Genomic DNA, 19,877 nt, shown 5'->3' on the forward strand with positions numbered 1-19,877 from the left:
CACAAATATGTTAACCTTATTCCAAAAAAGATTATTTTAGATGACTGCTACATAGTTCAAAATATAAACTATCTGTTTATTTTAAAAAAAATATAGATTGACATAAACCTAAAAATACTATGGACTAGATTATGAGTGGAGAGCAATATTGCACTTACGCAAGCGTGATATTTGTGCTCCACTCAGCAATACCATCACATGTAAAAGTGCGCTGGTATTACAGGTGCGGTGCAAATGCAATGTCGCGTTCACATTCCCGAAATCAAAGCACACATGACATAGGTTCCAATGGGAGCCTCGTTTTCATGCCGGCAAACTGCCTAGTACAACACGTATATATTCTCTATAAATATATATGTATATGCTTATATGAATACAGTATATATTTGTGTTTATATGTGTTACACATACTAACACATAAATATGTATGTAAATAAAAATATATACATATATATTTATAGTGAAAACACAGTCCCCCATTGACCTCCATATAAAGGCACTTTAGGTGTCATTTTTTTCTAGCACCCCACATCCCCTCACTTTAACCCCTTATAACTGCTTTGTGCAGTTTTTTTTATAAATTTCTCATATTTATATTTCATGTTCATGTACTGTCCTGAGGTCTGGTTAATTGTGCTTAGCGTCGCAATAACCAGCCACTTGTAATGGCTGGTTATTTAATGTGCGCCTGTAAACGGGCAAATTTAAAATAGTGTCTCACTTGTAATCCAGCCCTATATGTTTAAAGTAGCTCTATCTATCAACTACTAACTGAGAGCAATACATATAACCCCAGTGAGGATAGAGAGGGATTCAAGAAAAGACCCACAAAACATGTAAGGAATTTATCTGTAGTGACGTGACTTCAGTTTTTTTGGTGAAGCCCACTTTTGCCTTCAGAACTGCCTTAATTCTTCATGGCATAGATTTAACAAGGTGTTGGAAATATTCCTCAGAGATTTTGGTCCATATTGACATGATAGCATCACGCAGTTGCTGCATATTTGTTGGCTGCACATTCATGATGCGAATCTCCTGTTCCACCACATCCCAAAGGTGCTCTACTGGATTGAGATGTGGTGACTGTGGAGGCCATTGGAGTACAGTGAACTCATTGTCATGTTCAAGAAACCATTTGAGCTTTGTCATATAGTGCATTATCCTGCTGGAAGTAGCCATCAGAAGATGGGTACAATGTAGTCATAAAGGGATGGACATGGTCAGCAATCTCCGAGGAATGTTTCCACCACCTTGTTGAATCTATGCCACAAAGAATGAAGGCAGTTCTGAAGGCAAAAGGGGGTCCAACCTGGTACTAGCAAGGTGTACCTAATAAAGTGGCCAGTGAGTGTATATGGTCCAGAGGAGACCCCTGGATTTATTATCATATTTCAGTAGAGCTCCTGTGACTGAAAATCACTTTTATTTAATTTATTCAAATCAAATTAAATTAATACAAAATCTTTCTGCGCTTTTTATTTTCTATTTAACATTTTATCAGTTTTGTCAAATTATTTAATGTATTTTCCAAAAGTATTTTCTTTCACATTTAAACATAAACTAGCAACTTCTATTTGTATCATATCAAACCAAGCTTAATAGGATTCATTTCAGATCTAATTGATTTTAGGTTTGTCTTACTTCTGCCAGCCACAAAGTCTGTCTAAATGCCCCTCTACTAAATACAGGATCTATGAACATACCAGAAAGGTTTAAAGGTAATTAAAAACATTTTCTTTTTTTAAATCACACATGAAAGAACATTTAACATGTTTTTTTTGCATGAAACGTTAAAGACTTTTAATCTGATTTTGAAACTATCCGGAAATACATGTTTGTGCACAACTCATCCCATGATCAAATTGCTCATGGTTCATATATTGTAGGGTTACATGACCCTCGTTCATAATAACAAAAAGTACTTTTTTAGCACAGGAACTCCCATGTTTTAAAAATAAAATCCATAAAATTGTAATGCACTGTAAATGTGCTCTTAGATAAAATAAAAAAACACTTTATTGGCCATTTAAGCACTTTAAGTTGTTTCTTTGCTCATATAGTGTAGGATCCCAAGACACTCAAAACTGCTTGTGTATGTAGGATGCTGAGTCTTTGACAGCGAATACCTAGCAACAAGCCTACTTCTTATCCAGCTGCAGTTTAATATAAATGTATCTAAATTGTGATATCATTAACAGTACAATGTCATAAATGTATAAACTTTTTCACTTATTAATATATGTTTTGCTCCAATTGCTGCATCTCATAACTTTAAACTGATTAATGGTGCATTGAAGCCTCTTGCTTTCCTACAATTAAATACAATTAAATACATACAACTTGATATATACAAGACATTTTAATTAATGTAAATGAAAAAATATGAATCACCTTTGATTTTAAAAGTATATATAACATACATAATTAGATAATGTATAAATGGAAAAAAAAAGTTGAGGGACAAAAGACAGATAAAGGTTGTCATAATTGTGAAATTATTGACAAGTTTAAAAAAAAAATATTCTAAAAAAAAAGGTTTCTTAAAGTATTGGAACCTCACCTCTTTCAAATTATTTTTAAAAAAAACCTTTATGGCACTCAGTGCTGCTAATCCACATTTCTATCCTTATTTCAAATATATACATCCCTCTCCTCTGTAAAACAATGCATACGATTTTAAACAACTTTCCAATTTATTCCTATTATCAATTTTGCTTCATTCTCTTGGCATCCTTTATTGAAGAATCAGCAGTGTCTGGTTATATATGTGCAGCTACCAATAAGCAGCTAGCTCTCAGCTCCTGAGCCTAATTAGGTATTCTTTTCAACAAAAGATCCCAAGAGAACAAAGCGAATTAGATAATAGAAGTAAATTGGAAAGTTGATCAAAATTGTGTATTCTATCTGATTTGTCAAAGAAAATGCTTGGGTTTCATGACCCGTTAAAAGCGTGTTGTGGTGTAAATATATTGCCAGAGCTACTTAGCCCCTAAAATACTTTAAGGAGTTTTCCCATTTATGTGTGTTTTAAAAAAGCTATGTCTTTTTGTAGGGTAAATCGACTTAGAAATCTGCACACTTTATTAATCCAAAGTGCTGATGTTAGATCATAAGCTGTTTGGTGTATACCCACCCTACATGTTCTTGCTTTCATCAGTCATCAGTCAGTCAGTCTCTGTATGCTCTGAGATCACATAAATGTATTAAACTTGGGGAGAGAGAAAAACCTACAAAGAGTCTTTTTGACAAATGTAAATGGGAATATTTTTTACAACATTTTATTTGTTTCACTTATGCTATGTGTTTTATTCTGCCATCACACATGCATCCAATAATCTGCATCCGCTGGACCACCAGTTTCTTTAAATGGAGCTATGTACTGTAAATAGACTACACTTTTGTTTAAAAAAAACTACAGCGTGTAACATTTCTTTTATAAACATAAACTCAACATGTATGTAAAAGAGTGGATCTGTGCATTAATAACACCAAAGTAATATTATACTGAAATTTTTAAATTGACTTATACAATATCTATATCTGTCATTTGACATGCAATAAAATTGACATATGATTGTTTAAGGAAACACTAAGCAAGTGTATCTCTACAATACACCTGTTTTACTCAACCAGTCAGTGCCATACTTAGGTTTTGTGTTGCCCTAGGAACTCACAATTCTGCTGCCTCCCTATAATATGCCACCATGTTTTATGCCTTTTTTGTGTCATAATATTTTTTAGTCAGGCAGTAATGTGATTCCTCCACCCCTCATTTCCAAGATGAAATATGTACACACACAGACACTCGGTCACAGACACACACACATAACACACACACACACATCTATCTATTGCTGCAATATATGTAAAAAACAAACAAACTCAGTTTTCTAGAAACCATACTTCCCCAAACACAAGAATTACTAGATGCTAAAAGCCAGCACAACTAAAGGCAATAGCTAGCTGAATAAAGGAAAGGTTCAGAGCTACTGCTAAACTGTAATACCTATATATACTACTTTTAAAAGAAATGTATGCTTCTTACAAGCATAGCCACAAAAAAGTGCTGCCTCTTCCCAATCTGTATCCCTAGGCAAGTGCCTTGCTTGCTTAGGCCAAGGGACCCAAATTTAAAAAACCAATAAAAAAAACCAATAAGCTTTATATTAAATATGTATTTTTAGTGACCAAGAAATAAATTATTCTAATCATTTTTAGTCACAAATTGTACCAAGGAATTGTTTTATTGTAAATAAAGAGAGACAGAGAGCTATAAATGTTTAAAATAAGGAAGACAAACGATTCAGGGAGAATAATAAAACAGTAATTTGGGGAACTATAGGTGAGGAAAAAGTAAAAGAAAATACAGGAAATGTGTTAAAATAAGTGGGGGGAAAAGATGAAACTTAACTAATAAATGAAACAACTGAGGAAAGGAGCTTGATAGAAAGAGGAGGGAGATAAAGAAGGGAAAAAAAATAAACAAGGACAAAGTTAAAAAGGTATTAAAAATAGACATAGTAAGATGGAGACAAGAAAAGAACCTAAATAATGTGCATTGAAACATAAATGAAAAATGAAGAAAGGGGAAGAGAAAAATATAGGGAATGTTTAGTTAATTGAGCGTTTAGTGGCTCAAATACACCAGTGGTGGCAGCAAAACTTACTCCCACAAAGATCAAATGCAGGAAGAGTGGCAGCACATATTACTGATAATGAACCATGGTTCAAATACACTAACAGTGGAAGCAAATTTTTCTGACAGTGTACCATGGTTCAAACACACCAGTACTGGCAGAAAATACTGCTGACAGTGTACTATGGTTCGAATATAAAAGCAGTGGCAGCAAATACTGCTGACAGTGTACCATGGTTCAAATACACTAGCAGTGGAAGCTAATTTTTCTGACAGTGTACCATGGTTCAAACACACCAGTACTGGAAGCAGCAAATACTGCTGACAGTGTACTATGGTTCAAATATAAAAGTAGTGGCAGCAATTACTGCTGACAGGGTATTATGGTTTGAATATAAAAGTAGTGGCTGCAAACACTGCTGATGATGTATCATGGTTTAAACACACAAGCAGCAGCATATAATACTGATAGTGCACTATGGGTTAAATACACAAGCAGTGGCAGCACATACTACTGATAATTCACTATGGGTTAAACACACAAGCGTCGGCAGCATATAATACTGATAGTGTACTACGGGTTAAACACACAAGCGGCGGCAGCATATAATACTGATAGTGTGCTATGGGTTAAACACACAAGCAGCGGCAGCACATACTACTGATAGTTCACTATGGGTTAAATACACAAGCAGTGGCAGCATATAATAATTATAATGCTCTATGGGTTAAATACACCTGCAGTGGCAGCACATACTACTGATAGTGCACTATGGGTTAAATACACAAGAAATGGCAGCATATAATTCTGATAGTGCACTATGGTTTAAACACACAAGCAGCGGTAGCACATACTACTGATAGTGCGCTATGGTTTAAATACACAAGCAGCGGCAGCACATACTACTGATAGTTCACTATGGGTTAAATACACAAGCAGTGGCAGCATATAATACTGATAGTTCACTATGGGTTAAATACACAAGCAGTGGCAGCATATAATAATTATAATGCTCTATGGGTTAAATACACCTGCAGTGGCAGCACATACTACTGATAGTGCACTATGGGTTAAATACACAAGAAATGGCAGCATATAATTCTGATAGTGCACTATGGTTTAAACACACAAGCAGCGGTAGCACATACTACTGATAGTGCGCTATGGTTTAAACACACAAGCAGCGGCAGCACATACTACTGATAGTTCACTATGGGTTAAATACACAAGCAGTGGCAGCACATACTACTGATAGTTCACTATGGGTTAAATACACAAGCAGTGGCAGCATATAATAATTATAATGCTCTATGGGTTAAATACACCTGCAGTGGCAGCACATACTACTGATAGTGCACTATGGGTTAAATACACAAGAAATGGCAGCATATAATTCTGATAGTGCACTATGGTTTAAACACACAAGCAGCGGTAGCACATACTACTGATAGTGCGCTATGGTTTAAACACACAAGCAGCGGCAGCACATACTACTGATAGTTCACTATGGGTTAAATACACAAGCAGTGGCAGCATATAATACTGATAGTTCACTATGGGTTAAATACACAAGCAGTGGCAGCATATAAAATTATAATGCTCTATGGGTTAAATACACCTGCAGTGGCAGCACATACTACTGATAGTGCGCTATGGTTTAAACACACAAGCAGCGGCAGCACATACTACTGATAGTTCACTATGGGTTAAATACACAAGCAGTGGCAGCATATAAAATTATAATGCTCTATGGGTTAAATACACCTGCAGTGGCAGCACATACTACTGATAGTGCACTATGGGTTAAATACACAAGAAATGGCAGCATATAATTCTGATAGTGCACTATGGTTTAAACACACAAGCAGCGGTAGCACATACTACTGATAGTGCGCTATGGTTTAAATACACAAGCAGCGGCAGCACATACTACTGATAGTTCACTATGGGTTAAATACACAAGCAGTGGCAGCATATAATACTGATAGTTCACTATGGGTTAAATACACAAGCAGTGGCAGCATATAATAATTATAATGCTCTATGGGTTAAATACACCTGCAGTGGCAGCACATACTACTGATAGTGCACTATGGGTTAAATACACAAGAAATGGCAGCATATAATTCTGATAGTGCACTATGGTTTAAACACACAAGCAGCGGTAGCACATACTACTGATAGTGCGCTATGGTTTAAACACACAAGCAGCGGCAGCACATACTACTGATATGAGAACAAGAGAAGAGGGTCCAATGGCATCACGAAGGCAAAACCTATAATTCACCTCCCACCAAGTATAATCAAACTTATTATAATAACCAAAAGGTCTACATAATAAGCAGCACACCGGCTGCAAAAGTCGAAAATAGAGCTAACTTTAATCATTAATGATTTTGTTCTCATACTATGCAGCACATTGAGTGCAGACACTCCATACAGACCTGATATCCAACAAGTAGCAAGGAATGTATCTCTCTGGTATAAGAACCATCAACTCATAGCACTTAATTAATGGTGCTGATATTAATGTAGTGGACTAGAGTATATTCTCATATATATACATGGATATCTATTACACCAATTTCGTGTGCATCATTGTCTGAACCACACACCAGCAACTGAAATTCATTCTAACACAATTAGGAGTATTAGCTGTTTACCAGTATGTATAGCAATAGTCACAATTAATTCTCTGAAGAGATTTGAACATTAGCTTGCTATACCTGTGGTATTACTTATCACTACTATTAATCTTTATCTGACTGACACGCAGATCCATGCCCCCCCCTATCCGTAGTTTTAAATCGTGTGTCATGTTTATGTTGATGTACAGTTTTTAACGTAGTATGAATAAAAGTTATATTTTAATGTGCATTTCCTCACGTCTATCTATCCTGACCCATTTGCCTTAGTGGACAGTAGTATATTGTGAATAGTTATATTGATTGATACTATTTATGTGACAGAACTCAGGAGTGCTATATGTGTATTCTTGTTGAGGTGGGTGTCAACTCCCCTCAAGTTTAGCAAACATACTACTGATAGTTCACTATGGGTTAAATACACAAGCAGTGGCAGCATATAATACTGATAGTTCACGATGGGTTAAATACACAAGTAGTGGCAGCACATACTACTTTTAGTTCACTATGGGTTAAATACACAAGCAGTGGCAGCATATAGTACTGATAGTGCCCTATGGGTTAAATACACAAGTAGTGGCAGCACATACTACTGATAGTAAACTATGGATTAAATACACAAGTAGTGGATGCAAATACTACTGATAGTTCACTATGGGTTAAATACACAAGCAGTGGCAGCACATACTACTGATAGTGCACTATGGGTTAAATACACAAGCAGTGGCAGCATAGAATACTGATAGTGCACTATGGGTTAAATACACAAGTAGTGGCAGCACATACTACTGATAGTTCATTATGGGTTAAATACACAAGCAGTGGCAGCACATACTACTGATAGTTCACTATGGGTTAAATACACAGGTAGTGGCAGCATATAATACTAATAGTGCACTATGGGTTAAATATACCTGCAGTGGCAGCATATACTACTGATAGTGCACTATGGGTTAAATACACCTGCAGTGGCAGCACATACTACTGATAGGTCACTATGGGTTAAATACACAGGTAGTGGCAGCATATAATACTGATAGTGCACTATGGGTTAAATACACCTGCAGTGGCAGCACATACTACTGATAGGTCACTATGGGTTAAATACACAGGTAGTGGCAGCATATAATACTGATAGTGCACTATGGGTTAAATAGACCTGCAGTGGCAGCATATACTACTGATAGTTCACTATGGGTTAAATATGCAGGCTGTGGTAGCATATAATCCTGATAGTGCTCTATGGGTTAAATACACCTGCAGTGGCAGCATATACTACTGATAGTTCACTATGGGTTAAATATGCAGGCTGTGGTAGCATATAATACTTATAGTGCTCTATGGGTTAAATACACCTGCAGTGGCAGCACATACTACTGATAGTGCACTATGGGTTAAATACACTTGCAGTGGCAGCATATAATACTGATAGTGCACTATGGGTTAAATACACAAGTAGTGGCAGCATATAATACTGAAAGTTCACTATGGGCTAAATACACAAGCAGTGGCAGCACATACTACTGATAGTTCACTATGGGTTAAATACACAAGCAGTGGCAGCATATAATATTGATAGTGCACTATGGGTTAAATACACAAGCAGTGGCAGCATATAATACTGATAGTGCACTATGGGTTAAATACACCTGCAGTGGCAGCACATACTACTGATAGTGCACTATGGGTTAAACACACAAGTTGTGGCAACATGTACTACTGATAGTGCACTATGGGTTAAATGCACAAGCAGTGGCAGCATATACTACTGATAGTGCCCTATGGGTTAAATACACCTGCAGTGGCAGCACATACTACTGATAGTGCCCTATGGGTTAAATACACAAGCAGTGGAAGCATATAATACTGATAGTGCACTATGGGTTAAATACACAAGAAATGGCAGCATATAATTCTGATAGTGCACTATGGTTTAAACACACAAGCAGCGGTAGCACATACTACTGATAGTGCGCTATGGTTTAAATACACAAGCAGCGGCAGCACATACTACTGATAGTTCACTATGGGTTAAATACACAAGCAGTGGCAGCATATAATAATTATAATGCTCTATGGGTTAAATACACCTGCAGTGGCAGCACATACTACTGATAGTGCACTATGGGTTAAATACACAAGAAATGGCAGCATATAATTCTGATAGTGCACTATGGTTTAAACACACAAGCAGCGGTAGCACATACTACTGATAGTGCGCTATGGTTTAAACACACAAGCAGCGGCAGCACATACTACTGATATGAGAACAAGAGAAGAGGGTCCAATGGCATCACGAAGGCAAAACCTATAATTCACCTCCCACCAAGTATAATCAAACTTATTATAATAACCAAAAGGTCTACATAATAAGCAGCACACCGGCTGCAAAAGTCGAAAATAGAGCTAACTTTAATCATTAATGATTTTGTTCTCATACTATGCAGCACATTGAGTGCAGACACTCCATACAGACCTGATATCCAACAAGTAGCAAGGAATGTATCTCTCTGGTATAAGAACCATCAACTCATAGCACTTAATTAATGGTGCTGATATTAATGTAGTGGACTAGAGTATATTCTCATATATATACATGGATATCTATTACACCAATTTCGTGTGCATCATTGTCTGAACCACACACCAGCAACTGAAATTCATTCTAACACAATTAGGAGTATTAGCTGTTTACCAGTATGTATAGCAATAGTCACAATTAATTCTCTGAAGAGATTTGAACATTAGCTTGCTATACCTGTGGTATTACTTATCACTACTATTAATCTTTATCTGACTGACACGCAGATCCATGCCCCCCCTATCCGTAGTTTTAAATCGTGTGTCATGTTTATGTTGATGTACAGTTTTTAACGTAGTATGAATAAAAGTTATATTTTAATGTGCATTTCCTCACGTCTATCTATCCTGACCCATTTGCCTTAGTGGACAGTAGTATATTGTGAATAGTTATATTGATTGATACTATTTATGTGACAGAACTCAGGAGTGCTATATGTGTATTCTTGTTGAGGTGGGTGTCAACTCCCCTCAAGTTTAGCAAACATACTACTGATAGTTCACTATGGGTTAAATACACAAGCAGTGGCAGCATATAATACTGATAGTTCACGATGGGTTAAATACACAAGTAGTGGCAGCACATACTACTTTTAGTTCACTATGGGTTAAATACACAAGCAGTGGCAGCATATAGTACTGATAGTGCCCTATGGGTTAAATACACAAGTAGTGGCAGCACATACTACTGATAGTAAACTATGGATTAAATACACAAGTAGTGGATGCAAATACTACTGATAGTTCACTATGGGTTAAATACACAAGCAGTGGCAGCACATACTACTGATAGTGCACTATGGGTTAAATACACAAGCAGTGGCAGCATAGAATACTGATAGTGCACTATGGGTTAAATACACAAGTAGTGGCAGCACATACTACTGATAGTTCATTATGGGTTAAATACACAAGCAGTGGCAGCACATACTACTGATAGTTCACTATGGGTTAAATACACAGGTAGTGGCAGCATATAATACTAATAGTGCACTATGGGTTAAATATACCTGCAGTGGCAGCATATACTACTGATAGTGCACTATGGGTTAAATACACCTGCAGTGGCAGCACATACTACTGATAGGTCACTATGGGTTAAATACACAGGTAGTGGCAGCATATAATACTGATAGTGCACTATGGGTTAAATACACCTGCAGTGGCAGCACATACTACTGATAGGTCACTATGGGTTAAATACACAGGTAGTGGCAGCATATAATACTGATACTGCACTATGGGTTAAATAGACCTGCAGTGGCAGCATATACTACTGATAGTTCACTATGGGTTAAATATGCAGGCTGTGGTAGCATATAATACTGATAGTGCTCTATGGGTTAAATACACCTGCAGTGGCAGCATATACTACTGATAGTTCACTATGGGTTAAATATGCAGGCTGTGGTAGCATATAATACTTATAGTGCTCTATGGGTTAAATACACCTGCAGTGGCAGCACATACTACTGATAGTGCACTATGGGTTAAATACACTTGCAGTGGCAGCATATAATACTGATAGTGCACTATGGGTTAAATACACAAGTAGTGGCAGCATATAATACTGAAAGTTCACTATGGGCTAAATACACAAGCAGTGGCAGCACATACTACTGATAGTTCACTATGGGTTAAATACACAAGCAGTGGCAGCATATAATATTGATAGTGCACTATGGGTTAAATACACAAGCAGTGGCAGCATATAATACTGATAGTGCACTATGGGTTAAATACACCTGCAGTGGCAGCACATACTACTGATAGTGCACTATGGGTTAAACACACAAGTTGTGGCAACATGTACTACTGATAGTGCACTATGGGTTAAATACACAAGCAGTGGCAGCATATACTACTGATAGTGCCCTATGGGTTAAATACACCTGCAGTGGCAGCACATACTACTGATAGTGCCCTATGGGTTAAATACACAAGCAGTGGAAGCATATAATACTGATAGTGCACTATGGGTTAAATACACCTGCAGTGGCAGCACATACTACTGATAGTGCACTATGGGTTAACTACACTTGCTGTGGCAGCTAATACTTCTGACAGTTTACCATGGTTCAACTACACCAGTAGTGGCAGAAATTGTTATTGATCACACATAATGACTCACATTAGAGGTAACAGACAGCAGTCATGCACCATGTATCTAACACATCATTAGTGACAGTAAGTGATTATTTATAGTGCTCCATAGCTCTGATACAGTATATAGATAGCAAATACCCATTGGGCACTGTAGTATAACTGGATAAAACTCTAACAGCTGATAAAAAAAGGAAATGTTACAAGGCTACAAAACACCACAAATCGGCATTCTCTCCTCTAAAATGTATCTGAGCGTTTCTGTAGATTGCACCTAAGTAGACATGCAGCCTTTTACTTTTAGTGCACAGCATGGAAGTCTTCACTGCAAACATACGCCACTACATTATCTACCTTATCATGTGGAGCTGATTCACTAAAGTGTGAAATAGCTCTATAGATTAGTGAAGTCATTCAACGGTGCAACATAGAAATTGGAGAGATTTTTATCACTAGGAAATTCTTTGAAATTTTAATACATCCTGTGATCAGGTCTCTGAAAGATGAAAAATAAACCCCTTGTCATCCAAAACAGGTTGCTGCGACACAACACATTGCAGATAAAGAGTTAAATGCCCTCTCCCACCATCTATTGCTGACTGCCGCTTCGCTTCAGCTGAGCAGAGACAAACAGTGCCATAACATTTGCATCTCAACAGAAAGTGTTTACAAGCCACGTGCCTTGCACTTGTCTTATACCACTGAAAGCTTTGACTTTATCTTCTGCTTCCCAACATAGGACTCTGAATGAGGAACATTTGTTAGTGTTCTAAGCACTGTAATGAGCGATCGTTAGCTGAAAGCGAGTTGAGGTGTTATCTGTGCACACACAGATGTGGAATCTATACATTAGACAAGAGGCAAAGAACAAGAACTGCTAGGGGTCCTCGCAAGCTGCCCTCACTTCTCTCCTGCAGACTTCCCATTAAAATCTCTTCATGTGTCTCGCCTTTGTTTCAAGAATAACACAGCACTGGTGTAGCACTTGTCTGAATGCGGGAATCTTTAAAACATCATTTTCAGTCAAACAATTCAAGATAGTGGAACCAAACCCTCAATATCTCTGAGGTACGCCTCATTATATATTTATGGGGAAAAATCCTTATAGTGTACCAGACATGGTACTATTAGATGTATTTGCATTTACACAAAACTGTATGTATACAGACCAGTCAGATATAGTTTACTGGTTCACCTCCTCTCTTTGGTCTATACACTTACTGGATACGTACATAGAGGTGTTTGTGAGTATGTGTTTGTGTATACAAATATATATTTATTTATATATATATATATATATATATATATATACAGACACACCACATTATAGACATATAGATTTACAAATGTATACTAAAAAATCTTCTGTGTATGTATCCAGTATACAAACTAGAGAGAGACAGTTCACCAAACAATCAGAGAACTCACAATCTAAGCATAAATATAAAATGGTAATTTTTTGAACATCTGATATCTTTTTCTTTGAATTTTATTCACAGGCGTACCTCAGAGATATTGCGGGTTTGGTTCCAGACCACCGTAATAAAGCGAATATAGCAATAAAGTGAGTCACACAAATTTCTTTGTTTCCCAAATGCATATAAAAGTTATTTTTACTCAATACGGTTGTCTTTTAAGTGTGCAATAACATTATGACTAAAGAAACAATGTAAATACCTTCATTAAAAAATACTTAATTGCTAAAAAAAATGCTAACCATCATCTGTGAGTCATAATCTTTTTTCTGGTGGTGTGTTTATTTGTGTATTTATGTGTTTATAATATGTGTATATATGTTGGAAAAATGGTGCCGATACACTTACTTGACACAGGATTGCCACAAACCTTTAATTTGTAAAAAAAAAGGAGCAATAACTGTGAAGCGCAATAAAGCAAAGCTCAATGAAACGAGGTATGCCTGTACACCATATATATATATATATATATATATATATATATATATATGTGTGTGTGTGTTTGTGTGTGTGAGAGTGTGCATGTGTGTGTATATGTATATTTATATATATATATATATATATATATATATATATATATATATATATGTACACACCGACACTCATAACACTTATATATTTATATACATCAACATGCTAAATATATGTATATTATTTATATCATATTAAAATATGTAATTCTATGATATGAGACAAAAACAACATATTTTTAGATGTGTCTGTGTTTAATACACACATATGTTTATTATATATATTTATGTATATATATATATATATATATATATATATATATATATATATTAAAATAAGTCTTTTATATAACTCAAAAACAACTTAAATTTATTTAACAGTAAAAGGTTATATAAATGTGTATGTGTGTGTATGGATAGATAGATGGATAAATGATATCTCTCTAGATAGATAGATCGATAGATGATAGATAGATAGATAGATAGATAGATAGATAGATAGATAGATAGATAGATAGATAGATGATAGAGACTGAGAAACAAAATAATATTAAATAATCATTAACTGTAGATTTAGGTAGCTGAACAATGGTATAAAACAGTACAATATATGTAATTAAATCAGACAGTTATCTAGTGTGATACTTATTGTAACTGTTATAAGATCAGCTACTGTTGCACATTAGTGTGTGAACAAGGTTTATTATCCCCACTAAAATGTGAAAGTTAAAGTTTTTAAGTGATTTCAAATATTGAGATTATTTTGTGGACTAATTATTTTATATTAATATTAAAAATGTGCTATTCTGGTATTTAGATCACATTTCATTAGTCTTCTTAAAACAGTGTTCCTCTGCATCTCTTATTTTGGTTCACCACTTTTTATATGAAATAAAAATACCATAAAGAAAGATATTTACTTATGCTCAAATATAAGTAAAAATATCCAATTAAAAGAGTTTATGCTAAAAAAAAATAATATTAATTAAACAGAGTTTATGCTCCAAAATAGATAATATTCAATTAACAGAGTTTAAACTCAAACATAAGTTTTATGAGAGATGTTGCATATTTTTTAACTCTATACAATAATTCTCTCTAATATCCTCGGCTGACTTTGCTGGGTGCCTCAACAAATTTGTTGTGAAACAATATCTTATGATATACTCTAAACCCCCCATCTGCATCCCAACACACATTTTCATGATTATCCACAGAAGAAGAAAAATTAAACAGAAAGCTTTACATTTAACATGTTGCAAAACAATACAAACCTATGTTTGTGTCTTCAGAGGAAAAACATTTACTGTTCACCTATCTGGAATATGTTTAATAAAATCAGAAAACCTATCATAGTACAAACAAGCAAACATTCACTACAAGAATATTCCTACTGTAAGTTATGTGATAAGGCAAGTTACCCTCCTGAAATATCGCAAGCTCATGCATTGTTAAGAAAACACATCTGCAAATCAGTATTTGTGCATTTAACATAGTATTTTATTGCAAAGCAATTGCCTACCTCAAGTGTTTTCAGTAGCAGGACTTCTGATATGTGACTGTCTCACTGTACACTGAGGTATATTTATACACACATGCTCCCCCACCTTTCTCACACACACACACTCACATATATTGCTAGGATGTATCCACCCCCTTGTGTTTCTTGACTGACAGACTAAAAAAGAAAGGAAGACCAGGACAGACCTAAACACCCTTTTGCTATCATTAAGAAAAATCTACGTCACAAGAAACCTTTTAATGGAACTATGTAATATAGACAGAAATTCTGAGTTGAAGCTGGTGTGGTGCCTTTTTTGTCACTGGTTAATAGGAGACGACATTAAGTCATATAAAGGCTATTTGCTGTGTTCCTCAGTAGAACATCAAGCAATTAATTAGGCTGATCACAGACCCTTTCCCAAGAGAGTAGTGCCTTAATTCTTCATGCACCAATTCCAAAAACAGTTAATGTACTAAGCAGAATTAATAATAAAAAAAAAAGAAAATCGGAAATGAATAGGGGGAATAAAGACAGAATGTGAATACACAGAACAAACAGAAATGTCTAAGCAGCATCAGCTAAGATTAAAGTGTCTTTACCTATATTAAAGTGATTTTCATTTACAATGAAACATTAGAAATTGTCTTTTTTTTCTCACTCACTAGTTAGTAAAATTGTAGCAAGTATGGCCTTTTAATTCAATGTGCAGTGCTAAATTGTAGTGTGCATAAACAACTAACTGCGCTTTTGTCCTTGGTCAAGAAAATGTTGATCTTTATCTAATGCAATAAACATAGATTGCAAGCTCTTTTGGTTAAGAATTTAATCTGATCTTTTGGGTGCCTTGCAGGATATCATTCTATCAAGTTGAGAGAAGTGTGGACTGTAGATAACATTTCACAGACCATTTATAGAACAATGAAATTGGTCTATTCTGTAATTAGCTGACTGCAAAAAAAGGAAATACGATTGTTTAGCCTGCAACATGCGCAGTGTTGTGACCCGGTATTGTTTCTCTTCAGGTTCAAAGACCACCTATACTCATCAGAATTCATCTTTCCATACCTATAAAAATTACTATGATTTCATTTGCTTTTTAAAGTCTAAGGTATTAACAAAGGGGTCTAAATATGCTGTTTTCTGTCATTGGCATTAGAATTTATTGGTACTCATTACCTATATAAGCAGTTGACATTTAACATTTAAAAAAAAATAATTAAGGATTTGCATCTTTTAAAGCCAATGGTTTTTAATGCATGCAAAACATGTAAGGAAGATTATTTAGGGTGCATATTTAATATAATAAGATCATTTGGGTCTTAAAAGTTATTGAGTATTCATGGGGTGGTACCAGAGGCTTAAAGGAACCTAAAAGTCAAAATAAAATAATTATAAAATTGCCTGCTCACTTCATAAATAAAATAACTGAATTATATGCCATGTATTTTTAATACCATGACTGGAATCTTATTTATGGTGTGAGTAGGCGTTTGCGCACTTATGGCTCGCTTCCATTGAGCCATAAGCTACCAAAGTGGCTAACAGCTAAAAGTAGTTTATGGCTCCATTTTAGAACCAAATTTCTATTTAAATATTTTGCACTTTGCGTGCAGTCACTCTTTTTATGTAGGTGTAAGTTAAAGTTGTGTTAACGCTTCCATCCGACGTCAGATTTCTTGAAAATCAATTTAGTTTCTATGGCAACTCGACCTTACAATATAAAATGTACGTTTAACGTCTGCGCTCCTTATCTGTGATCACCTCTAAAGACAAACAGAATGTATTCCCATATGAAACGGATCATGGACTCTCGCCACCATGCAAGAAATTAATTTCTCAGGCAAGTATAAATGATGTTTTTTATTGAATTCTGTTTTCTACTTTATAAATATATATAATATGTATTGCTGCCCTAGACATAGGTCTAGTTTGTATTTTGTAGATATGTGCTTGCATATATTTTTATATCTAAATACATACTGATGTTTCCATAGGAACATAAGTGCAAATATTCCTATACATGGGACAACAATAAATATTACATTTTACATTTTTTTTCTACATTGAAACACTAATTTTTTGCAAGTTTTAGAATTTCAATGAGAAATATGTCTCAAAAAGTTTATTTTTCCTCTTTTACACCTAGTTGAGCACGGAGTAATTTTTTTAATGTATCGACAGCCTCCGACAGTGTATTAATGGTTTGTGATTTCATTGGAAACCTGGTATAAGGACCTGATATTGAGGTGTATAACACGTCAATGGAAGCAGTCGATAAACAAAATTGCTTCAGACAACATATTTGTCAGTTTACGAATTTGCGCAAATCCAATTGAAACAATCCCTAATTCTGTTAAATACTATAGTTGAGTTGGTTGCTTTTGAGCTATCTTTCAGTGCTGCACGTAGCGTGTGATATACAGAAATTTAATTATTACTATGAGCTGCATCTGACTTGGTCATATTTCTACCCTACTGCACAAGGATATATGTGGACATAGATGTGGAAGTTTAATAAATGGACAGGATTTTTAGGCGGCAATACTGGGTTTCTCTTTAAAGGGACAGGAAACCCCAACATTTTCTTTCATGATTTGGATAGAATATACAATTTTAAAACACTTTCCAATGTACTTCTATTATCAAATTTGCTTCATTCTTGTTATCCTTTGCTAAAGGAGCAGTACTTCCCTACTGGCAGCAAGATGAATACATCTAGTCAGCCAATCAGAAAAGACAAATGTGTGCAAGCACCAACTAGCAGCAGCTTCCACTAGTGTAGGATATGTGCATATTCTTTTTCAACAAGGAATACCAAGAGAACAAAGCACATTTGAAAATAGAAGTGAATTTAAAAGTGTCTTAATATTTAATATACTTAATATAAACCCCCGCCCCCTGCATCACTAACACCTAAATAAACATATTAGCCTCTAAACCGCTGGCCCCCACATTGCTACTACTATAATAAAACGATTAACCCCTAAACTGCCGGCCCCCCACATCATTACTACTATAACAAAACTATTAACCCCTAAACCGCCGGGCCCCCACATCGCTACTACTATAATAAAACTATTAACCCCTAAACCGCTGGCCCCCCACATAGCAACATACTAAATTAAACTATTAATCCCTAAATCTAACTATCCCCAATACTTTAAATTAAATTTACAATATAACTCTTAAAATAAATAAAAACTTACCTGTGAAATAAAAAAAAACTAATATTAAACTATAAATAAACCTAACATAACTAATTGAAGAAAATAAAATAAACTAAAAATAAAAAAACCTAAATTACAAAATGAAAAAAACCTAACACAGTGAAAAAATAAAAAAATCTGACATTACCAAAAAAAAACCCACTAAAATTATGAAAAATTAAAAAACACTAAGATTACAAAAAAATAATAAATTAAATTATCCAAAACAATAAAAATTAAACCTAATCTAATACCCCTATAAAAACAAAAAACCACCCCAAAATAATAATACCCCCTAACCTAACAATAAACTACCAATAGCCCTTAACAGGGCCTTTTGAAGGGCATTGCCCTAAGTTAAACAGCTCTTTTACCTACAAAAATGACAAATTCCCCCCTAAAAGTAACCCCCCATCCAACTAACCCCCAAAATAAAAAACCTAAGTCTAAAAAAAAACCTAAAACTACCCATTGCCCCTAAAAGGACCCATTGCATTGCCCTTAAAAGGACATTCAACTCTTTTGTGCCCATTAAAATAAAAAAAGCTCTAATCTACAAAAAAATACCCCCAAAAATAAAATCAAAACCTGACACTAACCCCTGAAAATCTACTCACCATTCCTGAAGTCTGGAAGTCAAGGCGGCAAAGATCTTCTTCCAGGGCGGCACCATCTTCTATCTTCTTCCCGGAGGTGTGGAGCAGTCTTTGGCGATGTGCGGTTCCGGAGTGCTAGTCATCATCGGGAGCCCTGGTCCTCTTCAGCGGTGGCGGTCTTCAGCGACGTGGATCCTCCTCTTCATGCGATCGTCTGCCGCACACTGAAGCTTGAATGCTAGGTACCCCTTTTATATTGGGGTACCGTTGCATTCCTATTGGCTGAAATATTCAAATCAGCCAATAGGATGAGAGCTGCTTAAATCCTATTGGCTATTTTTGGTCTTTGATCATGGAATGGATCGCTAGCATTATAGCTGGACCACACAACCGCAATGAAAATCCCGCACTCAAAAGTCATTATTTGAGTGCGGAATGGAGAGTTGCATAAAGGCTAAAGCGTTAGTGGTATAAATGTACCACCGTGACTTGTAACACGGAAGACCTGAATATTCTGCGTGTATTGGACAATTTTTCAACTGTATAGCCATACTGCAACACTTGTAATCTTGCTGTATGTTATTGTATTTCATCCTGTTCTTGCAGCTCTTTACAAATCAGTTCTCACATTATAATAGCTTAAAGGTGCCATGTGCTAAAG

General features: G+C 35.5%; 1 protein-coding gene across 1 annotated transcript in view; it reads right to left on the bottom strand.

Annotated features, from left to right (window-relative positions):
- The window catches only part of PNOC (prepronociceptin), a 261,811-nt gene extending 246,337 nt beyond the window's left edge, over positions 1 to 15,474 (bottom strand). The window contains exon 1 of the mRNA XM_053708914.1: positions 15,433 to 15,474. The gene's annotated coding sequence lies outside the window, so the exon portion shown is untranslated. The remainder of the gene's footprint in view (positions 1 to 15,432) is intronic.
- Between the last annotated feature and the right edge of the window lie 4,403 nt (positions 15,475 to 19,877).

The sequence above is a fragment of the Bombina bombina genome, chromosome 4 (assembly GCF_027579735.1).
Source record: "Bombina bombina isolate aBomBom1 chromosome 4, aBomBom1.pri, whole genome shotgun sequence".
NCBI classification, from domain to species: Eukaryota; Metazoa; Chordata; class Amphibia; order Anura; family Bombinatoridae; genus Bombina; species Bombina bombina.